The sequence below is a fragment of the Mauremys mutica genome, chromosome 1 (assembly GCF_020497125.1).
Source record: "Mauremys mutica isolate MM-2020 ecotype Southern chromosome 1, ASM2049712v1, whole genome shotgun sequence".
Lineage (NCBI taxonomy): Eukaryota > Metazoa > Chordata > Testudines > Geoemydidae > Mauremys > Mauremys mutica.
This window is the reverse complement of record NC_059072.1, coordinates 76,800,330-76,817,205: the sequence shown is the minus strand read 5'-3', so window position 1 is coordinate 76,817,205 and position 16,876 is coordinate 76,800,330. Positions and strand designations below refer to the sequence as shown.

Below are 16,876 nucleotides of genomic sequence, written 5' to 3'. Positions count from 1 at the left end.
ATCATTTCCCCTGGTTCTTGAATTCTCTGCTGAAAACATGCTCTTTGATAAACCATATTTTTCTGGAGTATAAAGTATGATCATGCATAGCCAGAAACCTTTCACAGTCATCTTCAGTAAAGTCAAAGGATTTAAAGACATGCTCTGCCTACTTTCCCATAGCATATAATAAAAGAAGATACCTGTATATGTCTAGTTTCTTTGTGGAGTTTGTTTGCAATGTGAAATCTTGCAAAATGCTGCTTCCAGTCTGTCCATTGTGAAGGTTTGTCAAAGCTGTTCTCTAGGACACTATGTTGATGAGATCCTGCAACCTTTGTTGCTTTGCTCCTGGAGGGGGAGGGACAGCTCAGTGGTTTGAGCATTGTCTCCCTAACACCACGGTTGTAAACTCAATCTTTGAGGGGGCCATTTAGGAATCTGGGGCCAAAATCCATCTGGGGATTAGTCCTACTTTGAGCAGAGGGATAAACTAGATGACCTCCTGAGGTCCCTTCCAAACCTGATAATATATGATTCTATGTGAAACCTTTGTTGCTGTTTTCCTTCTGTTTCTGTTCTTATTTTATTTCTGACACTATTTCATGTTCCTGTACCAGATATGGACTGGCTACAGAGCTTCCTTCTAAGTGACATACACACCAGATATGTTCATCATAAGTTCCTTTAATGCTCTGCCAGATATGACTGGAGTTTGCTTAAATAAAGCATTTTACGCACAGTGCCACCATGTAGCTTAACAGTATGGTACAATTTAGCATTCTATTGCACCAGGCACCCTGAAGATACAACTTCCCATGAGCTGACATGAACATTAGAAGTCCAAATCTATATACATGAGACTAGTAAGGAAGGAGTTACATTTTTACATTGCAAAGTGCTGTAGGTTTTTCATGTTAAGACACAAGTGAGAACGGCCTTGATTGTGCAGTTTGCCTAACTGTGGGAGGAATACTGTAGCATGAGGATGCTTGTGGTGAGGATTTGGTTGTATTCTCTGTAGCTCCTCATTTTATAAGTAAGTCAGTAAAGTCTTCCCACTGATTCTTTTTGTTTGCAATAAAGCCTTTAATAACATAACACTGACAAGCAGGGTTTAAGTGTAATCCCCAAAAGAAGTATTTAAAATTTATAGGAATTCAGCAGAGTGGTAAAAACAAAGTGAAAGTAAACAGAAAGCTGGTACAGCAAAGCAGCAAGCTGCTGCGGAAGTCAGGAAAGGCTGTTTAAAAGGAAATTGATCAGAGTTGCCAGGCTCCAAATTAAGGTCCTCTCCCCTTCAAAAAAATTTTAATTCAATAATTAATTAATTTATTTATTTATTGTTAAAGTTCCTCCGTATATTGGAAAATTCTCAACCCTCCAACAATGAAATGCTACTGTGATACCATCTCAGCTGGTAGGCTGGGAAATCCACCCAAAACAATTCCAGGCCACTAGGTTTGTTTTAGTCACAGATGCGTGTACTCATGCATGTTATATTGATTCTGCACTCTGCCTGACTGCTCTGAGTTTATGAGCTGGCTCAGCACTGAAATTTCAAAGAATCCTATTCTCTGAGGACCAGAATTTGTGCCGGAATTGTGACAGAGGCAGACACACTTCCAAAGAGCCACCCCTTCTTCTTTCACAGCTTGCATAAGGGCTAGCCACATCCCTATGCTCATGTTCTTAATGCACCCTCTATGCACTCCAAGGCACCCTAAGGATGCAGCAGCTAGTTCAAACCCCATGTGAGCCAGGGATTTTGAGAAGGAATTCACATCCCTGAGGTACAATCTTTTCCTGAGTCCTACCCCTGCCCCAAAGGGAATTGCAGCTCCACACTGTCTGCAATGGAGGGCTGGACCTTAAATGCCTGATCTATCCTTCAGTAAGTATTCATGGATAGTCACTGTCAATTAAAATCAATGCATCTCACTTAGAAATCTGGAGCTTTGTAATGAATCCATATTGATTAAATATAATAAAGCATTTGTCATATCAAAATTCAACATTTTTAATAAATAGCCACATGCTGATGAGAGTTTTTAATGTCAATATCTGCTTGACTGCTTTCATCTGAAAAATATGGGTCATGTGTTGATCCATGCAATGTAGTTGAAGCGTCCCAGGATATTAGAGAGACAGGTGGGTGAGGTAATATCTTTTATTCGACCAACTTCTGTTGGTGAGAGACACAAGTTTTCTCTCTCACCAGCAGAACTCGGTCCAATAAAAGATATGACCTCAAGCACCACGTGTTGATCCAATTTATCTGTCAAGAACACTATCAGTATCACTGAGATCACATACACTACCTCTGTGCTCATCTTCCCATCTCTGTGTCTGTCCTCATTATCTGCTGGTACCATAGCCATTCCTTGTGTATGGCGAATCGGGGTTACCGCTACAGGCCCCACTCTTTGGGGGGCCCAGCGAACCGGTGCGATTGAGCAGCACAGTCAGTCCCAGAAGTGATGGGTCGGTCCTGGAAGTGACAGATTTGTCACTTCTGCTCCGGGCCCTAGACCCCCCCCCAGGGATGGCCCTGGCTGATGCCATAGCAGGAACATTCAATTAATCCCCAAACACAGAGGAAACTAGGAATGATAGTGAAGTAATGTCTGCTTTTTACTTCTTTTGGTGAGTTGCTTAAAATGTGAGCAATGTCTTTTAGCCTAGTGACAAAGAATCTGGGCGTAAAGAATAGCTTAGAATGTGACCTCACTCTGTTGCTATTTGTAATATAATCAATATTGCCATCTGTGACTCCGTCTTTTGTTTTATCTTCTCACTCCTCATCAGCACACTATTCTGTCTGTTTTTAAATAATTTCTAATTAGAGGATTTTAGAGTTCCTCATGATATCATCAACATTTTTCTATAGAGTTCAAAATCACAATGACTGTGGTCTGTCCTAGCAACTTCCACATCAGGGCCTTTGAAAACAGGAGATAATTGTTCATGTCTGCACACATTAGCGGCCCTCAAATTGTGTTATTTCCATTAATTGACTTCATGTCTAGATGATTAGCTATTTGGGTGATTCTTCCTTCTCAGTCAGACTTGGACTGTAATTTAGAAGAAAAAATATTCAGCTTTAATTTATTCTTTTTGTTTTCTGGAGATATTAATATTGGAGTGATACAGATGCATATAACTAGCATATTTCCATTTGTTATGCAATCTTTGCTCCACTTATGGTTCACATAACTGGCAAGCTTTCCTATTTTATATATGGGGAAACTGAGGCACAACGAGGTGAAATGACTAGCTCAGTGTTATATAGAAGATCTGAGCATGAAATCCAGGCCTTCTGAGTCCCAGTCTAGCACTTATTCATTAGGAAACACTGCCTGTCTACTAAAGTAAATTGTTACTAATTTTATCTTTTATTGTACCACAGAACCAATACATCATCGACTGTATCACTAACTACATTCAAATTGTAGCATCTTTGTTGGAGATGTATGGGTCAGAGAAAACCCAGCTTTGCTTTCAGAATCCAGAATGAGTTTGAAAGGCTGGCAATTAGGAAAAAAAACTAACAGATTTTACATTTAGATGGAGCAGATGTGGTGTGTAAATCATTGGGAGACAAACATGGAATCCCATCTTGTCTTTTTCATAAAGTCACTTTACAGGGTAGAACCACACTTTAAGGTTTGTAATTACCTTGGTCTGATTATATTTAATTATGTCCCCATTCCAACCTACTAACCACACACAAGATAAATAAAATCCTAGTAAAATGTTAAGGGAAACCTTCCAAGAAAAACATATTCTTTAATTGTATTTCTAATAATATCTTAGGATACTCACATCTACTTGTCAACTGCTGGAAATGGGCCATTTTGATTACCACTACAAAAAATTTTTCTTTCCTGCTGGTAATAGCTCACCTTAACTGATCACTCTTTTTATAGAGTGTATGGTAACACCCATTGTTTCATGTTCTCTGTGTATATATATATCTTCCTACTGTATTTTCCACTGCATGCATCCAATGAAGTGGGTTTTAGCCCATGAAAGCTTATGCTCAAATAAATGTGTTAGTCTTTAGGGTGCCACAAGTACTCCTGTTCTTGTTAAAAATTCAGTTTACCTTTTGCCACATATACTGTTTGTTAGAGACAAGACAACAATTTTTAGGAGCAGTTTATTTGACAAACTTAGCCGTTGTGAATTGTTCATGGAGACATGAGTTTTTTAGAATAGTTTGTTCATTGTTCATAGTTGTTTGTGAATTATTCATTAACATAAATTTAAGCCTATGGATTGTCATGAAGGCTAAACAGCTGTTTGGTTTGCATCCCATTTATGAAGGTTTGGAGAATGAATACCCAGATCCTTGGCAAGCAAGGTATCTCTACACAGACAAGCATATTTATCACTATTCATTACTATAATCTATTATTCTATTGTGTAAAATGTTTAAGGGATCTAATGAGAGTTAAGAAAAAACAATACCTCATGACTCAAATCACCAATCACAAACACTAAATAATTAATAATGACTAATTACAGTGAAATCAGTTTGCATACGTCATTCACTGAATATTTACCCAAAATAAAGATATTTGCACAGATCAGTATCAATTTGACAATGTTTCACAAAGAGAAAAATCTCTCAGCTCATTGGATAATGTATTTTGTAAATATAATTCAATCACCTCTATCAATGTCTGTGGCCAGGGTTTTTTGTTTATTCTTTGGAGAAAGGTGTCATCACATACGCTCCATAAATGTTACTCCACCACTTCTGTATTTAGTTATTCATAAAGATTTGTGTAATTATTCATGAACACTTTACATCAGAGATTGCAGGACTTGTTGCTGAAATTTATGTCACTGAATTAATTTCTTTTGGGCCAGAAATTAAATGATAGAACTACAAGGCAGAAGGAGAAGCAAAGGAATCAATAGCATCATGGTTCTTAGAACATGGACACAGTGTAACAGCCCCTGTTTCTAATTTGCCAAATTATTCATATATAATGTAACTACATTTGCCCACAGCTCCACTGTGACATTTGCTTTGTACACTTTACTCAGTTTGGACAATTACATTAAACTGGTCAATTCCCTTCTCTCTTTATAGTCAGTTTCTCTTTCTAGTTCTCATGCACAAGCACAAAGCTGCTGCACTTGACCTTCCAATACTGATAGAGAATCTATAAAATACCATAGAACCCCACGAACCCCCAAAAAATGGAAACATTTCTGTTTATATTAGATTGTGAAATGATTAATTTCCTTTTGTTACAAAGTGTCATATTAGCACCTATATTCCTGTGGATTTGACAAAAAAAATTGTAAAAGAACGGCAAAACTAAGAATGCAAGTCTATGGATTGGATGGTGTATAACTCATAAATAGACTGAAGTCAGTTAGCAAATGCATAATGACCAATATTATTCCTCATTTCCTGCTGTGGAAAAAAGTTAATTGATCATGATCCATCAGTGGAACCATCTTTTCTATACAATGTAACTATTATGTGTTCCTTTTTTGGAAAAAGAGTTGATGGGTCTACAGCACCTGGCTTATTTGCCTCCTCTACAAAATAAAGTATACATCTGAAAAGTCAGAACTGAGCTCAATGACACAAATATTCAATAGCTAGTCTTTTATTCCCAAATATGATTTTACAGATTCCAAAGGCTGAGTTTTTATGTTCTGTTTTAGGGGAAAGTTTTATGCATCCATATTTATATCCAGCTTTCTGAAATACAAATATTAATTCAATTCAGTTCAATGCTGCTGTGATGAAATGCTTCAAAATATGAAACAGATATCTGCATGATGTGCCAATTGTTTTGTTTAGATGCTGACATTCTGCCAACATGCTGAAGCTGGAAACCTATTTTGTGAAAATAATTGATCTTGAAAGGGGTCAAGTTGTTTATTACATTTCAATATTATGCTAAATTAGCTTGTTAATGCATCCACACTGCATAAACAAATGTTTCAAATAAGCTGTTTATGTTAATAAATGGATGCTTTAATGGAGTTGCCCCAACAGGGGTTCCACTGCTCAAATTCTTTCATTTGAGTACAAATGGTGGTACATGGCAACTATTTTTGCTGCTGTTTACAGGGTATTATACAGTTTTAGTCTAATACTGTAATTTAGTGTCATGTTTTCTATATCAGCTTTTTGTTGTTGAACCTCAAAGCTTCCTGAAAATGATTGACATTGTTCTAAGCAAAGCTTAAAGGTTGTGTACATTGTTCAGAGTTCAGCCACCTGTCTGGACAGAGCTTTTGTAATGACCAGTAGTGCAGTCTAATAGCTCATCGTACAAATGGGTAAAGTGACACATTTGTTCATGTTCTGTTTTATCCAAGCCCCACAGAGGAAAACTAATATTTAAAGAGATGTTTCACAATGGTGGCTTAACAAAAAAGAGAAAACTGAAATTCTTGGCAAAATACACTCACTTTGATTCTGTTGTATATAGTTGAATGTTATTAGATCTGGCCTTTTTGTGTCAGAGCTACACAAGTGCTGAGGGCCAGAGCAGTTCCAACTATGTGGTTTATGTTGTAAGAGCCATTGGGTGATGCAGGGTAGGATAGCCTAGGGCAGGCACTTGGGAATATATAGGGTCCATTTCTAATTTTATCACTCCACAGAATCCACTGGCTGTGGAGACCGACAAAGATGCCAAACCACTGCCCAGAGAGGACACAGGCCCAAAGTGGACTTAAGGTTATAATAATAATAACCTTTTATTAACCTCCTAGAAGTGGAAGGGACCTTGAAAGGTCATGGAGTCTAGCCCCCTGCCTTCACTAGCAGGACCAAGTACTGATTTTTGCCCCAGCTCCCTAAGTGGCCCCCTCAAGGATTGAAGTCACAACCCTGGGCTTAGTAGGTCAATGCTCAAACCACTGAGCTATTCCTCCCCCTCTGTGGGAAGTGACCCAGGGAATGTAGATAGTTGAATCCTGAACAGGGAGGTTGCTGGCTCCACAGGGCCCTGGGTGAGAACTTGGAGGAGTGGGGTTGGCCTGAGTTCCCCTATCTTCCACCTAGCGCTGGCAGGTGGGCATTACTGCCAAAGACTCTAGCTATAGACTGCTCTGCCCAGGGGACTGAAGCCAGGACGTGAGGGACTACAGACTGTTCCTTGGCTCTGCCCCACCCAGAAGTCTGGAGTCCCTGATTGTGTTTGTTTGGAAGTCTTAACTACTGTGTGATGAGGTGTACCAACTCCACTCTGGGCAAACAGGGGTGCCCTCTCAACCCCCAGGTGCATAGGGTCCTGGGACAGGATGCTTTTTTTGAAAGAACACCATATATTTTGTATTCAAATTAAAATTTGTATATTTTGCTTAAAAGTATTCTGTTGATTGTATTCTTTGTATTGCATACTTTAATTAAGGTAAAGCACCAAGAACAAAGAATGGGTACTTAAAATCTGCACATAAAGTAAATATTCAATAAAAGATTCACTGTTTTTATTATGGATGTTCCTTACACGACTCAAGGGAGGCAGAGAGGTGTGTGTGTGTGTGTTACTCAAATGTTCTCCAGGTTAGTTTAGGTTGATTGTCAGTAAAGTTCTTTGTTACTTAATCAGCTCTCTGCAGCAGGCATATTCTTTGTTTTGTTTCAAGGCTTTTAATCAATTAAATATTTAACTGCAGTCTTAATTAGATTCCATTTTGGTTCTGCTTTCTGTTTTTCATAAACTAAATGATAACATTATTTGCTTATTCAAATAAGCGAAATAATCATGGACCATAACTTCAACTCTGATTTTATGATGCACCTAAAGACTATTAGACTAAAGGCTTGCCAATTTTATTGTCATTCAAATAGTGATGACAATATTGTCAAATGACAATATTGATAAAGGGCTGTGAAGATCTTTTAGGTTCACTGGACTCAAGCCTCAGGTTATAATATCGCCTTGGTATAATCTCTGGGAAGCTACTCCTGTGATTAACCCTAACAAAGGGTGCCCAACCTACAGCCCACGAGAGCCTTTCAACAGAATATGCTAATGGCTGATTCATTAGCATTTTGTCATCATGTTTATATTATTTTAGTTTACACAAGTGTGTAAATAGGCAATAATGTACATAGAAACAACCCACCTAAATATACCCAAAACAAGTTGAACTTAAAGTATAAATCCATATAGCTGATCTTCAATCTTATTAAAATATGTAGAATCTGTTTGGCCAACACAAGGTTGTGCTTAGGTTTATGTGGACATACTGTATAATAAGGTTGGGCACCATGGACTCAAACCACATTGCCATGATTTCACCTAAACTCAGCTGTGAAACATTTATTTGCCAAACTTAGTTTAACTCTGCAGCATTTTGAGAATCAAAATTTTGTATATATTTCTTATAGGTATTAATGGTTTTTGGCAAGATTGATATCAAGTGTAAATAGTTCTGGAATCTCGTATGTCTAATAAAAGTGAAGAAATAGGTATATAAATAAAAATATTTTCCAAAAGGGAACAAAGTCATAAAAATCCTCCATATTCAAAGATGGAAATATTCCCATTGTATCTCTGGGCATTGGTGGTATCACCCCAGCACGGCTAACTTTATATTTCCTGACATACCATTATTGCTTAAAACTGTCCTGATTTTATTTTGTGTTAATATTTCTCCTGATTGTAATACACCTCTTAAATGCTATGATCTGTATTACATTAATGAAAAAGAATGAAAGGCTGGTTAATAAGTGAATTAATTTTTACAATTTCTCTCCATGACAAATGTATTAATACAGATGAGGTAGTCAGTGGAATTGTTCCCAAAGCCACAAGAATGAACAAGCCGCTATCTTATCAACTGAAAACAAAGAAGCATCATAAAATGTTCTTGAGCAAAGCCAGGAACAATGAGTTGATACCCAGACTCTCAGATAATTGAAAACATGCAACACATACACTTCTGAGACTTTTTTTTTTGGGAGGGGGAGGCTAATCTCTTGTTAAATAACTTGTTTTTTCCTCCTCAAAGTTCCATTTGCTGAGTTGCAGCAGGAGCTTTTGTAAAGTACCAGAACACTTCAAGATGTAATTGTCATTCAGGGCAAGCACAAATAGTTCCCCGAATGTCAGAGGCAAAAGAATTTTGTTATTCTGAAAGCACAAGAAATAGCATAGATTGTTACCAAACCTTTATTTTAGGCACACTCCTTGATCTCACATCAAAATTATGCCTACATTTTTACCTGTCAGGGAATGTTATATTTATAATGCAACCAGAAAAAGTCAAATTCCACAGTAATGACCATACAGCATTGGGAAAAAACAAACTTCTTTTGGTTGATTGCTTTAGGAACTTTCCTTTCCTATTTCTTAAGCTTGCATAAGACACAGGGGAACATGATTGCTCAGATGGTATATTGAAACGTTTTTCTTTAGGTCAGTGGTTCAAATCTGGTCAAAGTCATTAGTGACAGAAAGTTACTCTTTGAAAGCTGTTCTTAGTCCTCTGAGGACTGAGCCGGTGGTCTTAGCATGCAGATATCCACATTGCAAAAACCACCATCACATCTGACATGAATTGACAAAATAGTGAGGGATGGACCTCAGAAGATTCATTACAGGGAAGAACCCAGATATTCCTGTGCTTTTCAAAACTTATCTGAACATCTTAGTACAGAAATTGTGACAGAAATCTCCATTCTCATCAGTTTGCCAGTAATTATGTCTTCCAGCTGGACTGGAAATGTCTCCAGGGAATATTTAACTCTTCTTGTGATACAATAGGTCATTGATAATTCACATAGACCATTACAGATTACTAACATTTTCCAATCAGCAAGAGCAACATCCTAGATACCATATACTTGTTGCCAAGTCTCATGATTTTATTGCGAGTCTTGCGATATTTGGTGTTTTTCTAAAACTCTTGGTACCAGGCGACACATGATTATGTTACGTCTGTTAGTCTATAAGGTGCCACAGGACTCTTTGCTGCTTTTACAGATCCAGACTAACATGGCTACCCCTCTGATGATTATGTTTCTAGCTCTTGTGGTTGGGGGAAAAAATCTCAAAACAAAAGAAAACCAGAAACGAAAAATTCAAATACCAAAAAGCAAATAAAAGGAACCCAACATTTATTATATTTTAAAATCTCATGATTTTGTGGCTTGATTCATGATTTTTGAATGCTTAGGGTTGTTGATATCAATCACATCACAAAATATAATTTTCTCTTTTTTTTTTGAGAAGGGCAGTTTAATTTTATGTTGAACTATTGCTTCATTAGTATACCAATAAACATAGTGTGTATGTGTGTGCATATATATATCTTGCTCAAGAAATTAAGCCATATTATTATGAAGCCTCACTAAAGAACTCGTGAATGTCATCCCTTCTTCATGAACAATCCATGGAAACAACATGAAACTCAACAATAGGGAAAGGTAGTGGAGTATTCCTCCCCACCCTCTCTTGTGGAACGTGCAGGGGCAGTGCCTCAAAATCCATTAGGAGTACAGCAAGGAAGGCTGTAAACCTGGAGTGGTCTCCTGTCCCTTCATCAGTCCCATGAGAGCATGGCTTCCATACAGCTGATTCCAACCACTTTCCCTCAGTTAAAAGGTCATAAAGCAGGTTTCTATATAAGGACCTGTATAATCAATCTTCTTGGGTTTTGAGAGGGATATAGCTGCAGAGAATAGCTACCCCTCTGGCTCAGCTTCCTTCCACACCACAAAAACTGAGGACCTCCAAATTCCTGCAGGAGCTTTGCTGGAGGAAAAAAGGGGATGATGCCATTGTTACTCATCTTCCCCATTCCATACACGGTTGCTTCTTTTGGCTGGTAATGACATAGTTTTCCTTCCTTCTGTGTGCAGTTCTTAAGTGAATGGTTTAGTCCTCCACTGTTAAATCAGTGGTGATAAGGGGAATCAGAGAACCAAGGTTTGTGGTAATCAGACTTGCAAAATAAGAATTTGCAAGGTCCTACAGTATTTTGGTCCTAGTCAGAATGTGCTTAAGATTCTTTCCTTGAAGATACATTGTACTTTAATTTCCTTTCATGGCCAAAACCAGAAAATGGAAATACGTATGCTTAAAATCAAGATTTAGCTATAATTGTGAGGCGCAGCATGGAAAAGTTTGCTTTGTTGCTGCTTATGCTGGACTTGTTCGGTGGACTTCAGTTTCCAGTGTATATATGACAATTTTCATACCAGTAATTTCATTTCAGTACAAAAAGAATAGGATTTCAAAAGATATAGTCAAAAATGTGCAGCTGTTATAATATTCAGTCTTACTGTAGGACTTCTTGAAGTCTGTGACATTATTTTCTCTTAAACATTGTATCTTTTAGTCATTCATTTTTTTCATATTCAAAATTGTAATAAACATTTGCTCATCCTGGTTTAATTCAGGATAAACATTTATGACAAATCAGAGGAACTGGGTACTGCCAGCACTGAAGTTATAAATGTGAGACAATATGAATAGCTTTGGGAATCTTCGTTGGGTTGAATCACTAGCATATGAGATAAATTTCATCTTTACAGAAGAGTCTAACTGCAATACTTTTTTTTTAAAGATCCTTGGTCAATTTCAGTAATCAGTTTTTCAAGAGTAAAACTACAATAACTCCATGTCACTCACTGGAGTTGCTCCTCTTGTGTTTCAATGGATTAGCTGAGGGTAGAATTTGATTCCTTGAATTTTTCACTTGCAAATATTAATTATCAAAATATTTAATGAGGCAGAATGAAGAGTGATAACTTACTTGTAATTATATACTGCACATGGGTACTTCTATGTGGATTGTTTTTCTGCTCTCAGTAGTGATTATGTGATGAAAAATTAATCAGTGAATGACCATGCTTTAGTAGTTTCTTCTCCCATTAACAGACACAGATTTTGAGGGGATGGGATTTTACATTACTTTTTTTTTAAATTGTAATTGTAGAGCTGGAGAGGTCTTGTTACTGAATGCAGATTCACTATTGCCTTAGTATTACCCACAGCAGCAACTCTGACAATAGGCCTCTGCTGGCATCTCTTTATTTGACTTTTTGTTCATTGTATTCTCAATAAGTGTCTCTATTTTAATAAGACTGAGTTTATTGTTTTCCTGGTAGATGAGATGCCTAATGCAGGGCATTGCAGATTCCCCTGTTGGATGGAAAATAGACACTCTAAGCGACCATAGACTTCTTGTAGCACATGAGCTGCCAAGAACAGGCAAGGATTTCCCTTATATCTGAGGAAGGGGCAATACACTAAATCAAATATTTTCCTGGATTAAAAAAAATAAAGCTGACTACATTCCGAAAGCAATATTTGGCTCTCATGGCCCTACTACAGCAAAACTTGAAACTAAGGCTCAAATGTTCAAAAATGCTTATGGCCTAGATCTGCAAAGTTATTTAGGTGCCTAATTCCCATTGAAATCAATCACAGCTAGGAATATGAGGATCTGTGCCAAAGGGACTTAGGAGCCTATGTCCCATTGACTTCCGGTGAGATGTAGAGCCAGATTTCCAAAAGTATTTAGGCACCTAAAGATTGCCCAATGGGGCTTTCAAAAGCATCTGAGTAGGGCTTACTTCCCATTTATCTGCATAGTTGGGCACATAAATACCTTAGGTTCCATAATCACTTAGATATTTTTGAAAACATTACCCTACATTTTAATGATTGGAGAACAAATTAAAACTTGTACTGAGAAAATTCATGAATATAAACCTGAACTAGAAAGTTCAAAGCTTTTTCCAGAATTCTCAGACAGGACAAATTCTTATGCTCAGAGAGATGGGAATATTGGAAAATGCAAACAAAATTATAATCCACGGGTGAATGGCCTGCCAGTGGACACGGAAGGAGAATTTTCTTTTACTAATCTTTCAGCTACCCTCATATCTTTTTTTTATATTGAGCTTCACCTTGAAATGTTGAATGTATGTTGTTTCCCCTTGTCACATTTCATTTTATGTCTATAATTTGATAATCATTAACCAGGTTTTAAACCAATTTATCTCTTTTTTTTCAAAGAATTATCCTCGGGCACCAGAAAGATTGATGTCCCCCTCTACTGAAAGAATGGAAGGAGAATCTGTCTTATCAGATATGACTACCTGTACAAGAGGATGGCTTTAGCATAAAGCCTAATATTGACAGATTGAACAGAAGATAGAAAGCTTTTTTTGATCTTATGGAACCAGAGGGACCAAACTAGTGAGTTGCTTAGCACCTCTTCAATGGTACTATGTCACATAATCATTTGTACTATCATAGCATTTAAAGGCCTAGGACACCATTGTGCTAGGTGTTGTATAAACAAGGATAGACACATTTTCTACCAAAACATCTTACTAGTTAATTTGTAACAAGACCCAACATTTGAGTGTGACAAACAAAATGGGGAGGAGTTAAGAGCAAGGAGGATGGCAATGACAATGTAATCTTGAAGTTATGTGGTCAGCTATCTGCATACCTCCATGGTTCCAAAATAATATAGATATTTCCAACTTCTGATCCAGCTAGTCTTCACTGTTTTGCTAACATCTTGCAGGGATTCAAAGAAGGTAGTGGTTTCAGGCCCTGATTCACCTATCTAACCATAGTCAACAAAATACTAAGAACATGCTTTACTTTAGACATATGCTCGACTTCAATGGGACTTATGCATATACTTAAAGTTTAGTATGTACTTTTGTGTGTTGCTGAACAGGGATGAATTTAAGTGTGAGCTTAAACACTTTGCTGCATTGAGGTTTTACAAAGTGGGGGTTTAATTTGTGGAAAGTATTCCAAATGTAAGAGATATCTATTCCCATTGACTTGACTGTAAATTGGAGAAACTCAGCGGTTAAATCTATTTTAAAAAGTTGTGACTACAAAGGCACTCTGAACTGCATATTGCCTTGATTTTCTTCCCCTTGTTTTCATATACACCTTAATCTCTTTTGTCTCTATTCTTTCCCTGTTAATTTTCGCTATTTTCCCTTTATTACAATACCATAGATAATGTTAAAAGTTGAAGATACTCCATATTTTGGGATAACTATAAAGGGAGTCTGAATATTGTACATCAATAAAATCTTACCTTTTTTGATAGTATTATATTCTTATCATGTATATGGAAAATGGAGTTGATCCTGATTTTGTGGCAATAGGGAATGGGATCACTGTTTTTGACTTTCTCACTTGTGATCATTTAAAGAAGGATTGAATCTTACAAATGAAACATGGAAGAAATACATAGCTTTATCTAGGCCATTGATCCAGAGGTTTGTCAAATAATTAAATAAGTCTTTGAGTCTCTGCAAAACAAGTTAGAGAGGCTTGTCAATTTATTAGCTTTGTGATCTGTGGGGACCCCTTTAAAGTCTAAAGTCTCAGCAACAAGCCCTGTGCTGGCCAGCTGCATGCTACATATTATTGCATAGGTCCCAGAAAATTCCCTTGCCCTTCAGGGAAAGACATTAAAATATAACATGAGGTGAAGGACTTCGTCTCTAGAGTAAATGAGCAACCCCAGGGAGGGAAGACTTACAGAAAAGGCTGCCCTCTGAAGTCTTATGGAACCACATCCACTTTGGCTGCTGGGGAAGTTTTGGACGAAATGGCCTCCCCTAGCAGGAATATCCTGCTGTTGCTTTGGAAGACTTGTTCCCCATGTCTTTCCTCAGTAAAGAATTCTTTGGTTGTCAGGAGTAAGTGGGGAACTCAAGAGTGACTGGAATCTGGAGAAAATGGGGCCTTTGAATTTTACCCAGCTCTATTTAAGAGAAAACACATGTCAAAGAATCTGTGGACAACAGAAATCATGCTTAATGCTAGGCTGTGTTAATGATATTATTTGTTCTTTTGTTTTTGGTTTCACTTTTTGATCTTCTTTTCAGACATTTGTCTGTATGTAATTTACTAAAGTAATAAATGAATATTTTATTAAAAATACATTCTTTTAAAATTCCCACTGCTGACATTTCACTACTGGTTACATATGTTCTCATTGACTGTATTTGCAGCTAACTAGAAGCTTCAAGAGTTTTCTGTGCAAGAATAATAGGGAGAAAATGGATCTTTTCAACCAATTTATAAAGCAATATGAAGTTTTCTTCACTCCCACTCACTCTGATTTCTAGCACCTCTTAGTCAAAATCGAATACTCATTTATACCCTTCTTACTTCAGAGGACTTCATGGGTATAAGTAGAATCATAGAATCATAGAATCTCAGGGTTGGAAGGGACCTCAGGAGGTCATCTAGTCCAACCCCCTGCTCAAAGCAGGACCAAACCCAACTAAATCATCCCAGCCAGGGCTTTGTCAAGCCTGACCTTAAAAACCTCTAAGGAAGGAGATTCCACCACCTCCCTAGGTAACCCATTCCAGTGCTTCACCACCCTACTAGTGAAAAAGTTTTTCCTAATGTCCAACCTAAACCTCCCCCTCTGCAACTTGAGACCATTACTCCTTGTTCTGTCATCTTCTACCACTGAGAACAGTCTAGATCCATCCTCTTTGGAACCCCCTTTCAGGTAGTTGAAAGCAGCTATCAAATCCCCCCTCATTCTTCTCTTCTGCAGGCTAAACAATCTCAGTTCCCTCAGCCTCTCCTCATAAATCATGTGCTCCAGCCCCATAATCATTTTTGTTGCCCTCCGCTGGACTCTCTCCAATTTATCCACATCCTTCTTGTAGTGTGGGGCCCAAAACTGGAGATGTATTTGACCTTTCAAGTCTATCTCATTCTCTAGTTTGTAAAATTTCAAAATGCAGTTAAAGAGGGGAGGCCAAGTTGCTGTGATTTAAGGATCTCACTATCAGGTACTTATTATCAGAAATGTGTGTGTCTCTCTCTCCACATCCCAGTGTAGATACTGCAACAATCCATGTTAGCAGTTTGAGTCATAGCACCTACAAAGAGGGAAACCAAATGGCCTCTGGGCCAGATTCTGATTTTATTAACACTTTTATATATCTGGAATCACTCCACCGAACTTACCACTCCCACTGCAATCTTAGACCAATTCAGCTGAGATCAGTATCTGGCCTCTTGTGTCTAATATGTCACATAGAGAAGAAAAAGAACCACTGAAGGAAAGGGTTAATAAAAGGTCCCTCCTGAAAGGGCTGATGATTTCTTGATTTCATCTCTATGCCAAGGTGAAGGGAGTAGGTAGCATGCCAGCAACAAAGACTGAGGATTCTGCCATTGACTTTGGTGGCAATATACAAGTATCTACTGAACCATACAGTATACTGAAAAGTAGTTGTGTTATAATGTGAACAAATTGGATATCAAAATCCCATAGTTACATTGCTCTGATAAGTACAGAAAACAGAGTAAAAATCACACATGTGAAAGTTTAATTCCATAGGATGACAGATAAATCCGAACACAATAAGAGAGAAAAATGTGTCTGGTTTGGCAGTTTCTGTTCCCACATTCATTTTAGAAAATATAACCTTCTTTCCAAGTGTATTTATGACACATAAATATGATACAGGCCTACCACAAAATTACAGAGCTAAGAGATTATGGATATGCATTACATTCAAATTACATAAGTAGTTTTAGCACCAGGACCATAATCTTGGACTACTGTTGAATAGAATTGTATAAAAAATGTGTAACTTTGATCTTTTCAGACTCAGAGAATTACTGTGCCATTTAGACAGAGCCCATGGTAAGCAGCAGTACAGAGCTGCTACACCCAAAGGCTGTGCTGGGACCATTTCTACTCACACTGCACCCCTTATTAGGGTATGCTGCATTCTCTCATGCACAGCCAGTCAGCTCTGCTCCTGCTTGCTAACATGGGGTGCCATGTACCTCCATCCCTGGCCTTGAACGGCCTGCGGGGAATATTTGATATTCAGATTCTCTGATGAATTAGATGAGAGCCATATTATTGTTCCTGTTTC

At 37.7% G+C, this 16,876-nt stretch overlaps 1 long non-coding RNA gene across 1 annotated transcript in view; it reads left to right on the top strand.

Annotated features, from left to right (window-relative positions):
- LOC123369330 overlaps positions 1–13,563 on the top strand; it is a 52,083-nt gene extending 38,520 nt beyond the window's left edge. The window contains exon 3 of the long non-coding RNA XR_006579008.1: positions 12,996–13,563. This is a non-coding gene — a long non-coding RNA (uncharacterized LOC123369330). The remainder of the gene's footprint in view (positions 1–12,995) is intronic.
- The last annotated feature ends 3,313 nt before the right edge of the window (positions 13,564–16,876 follow it).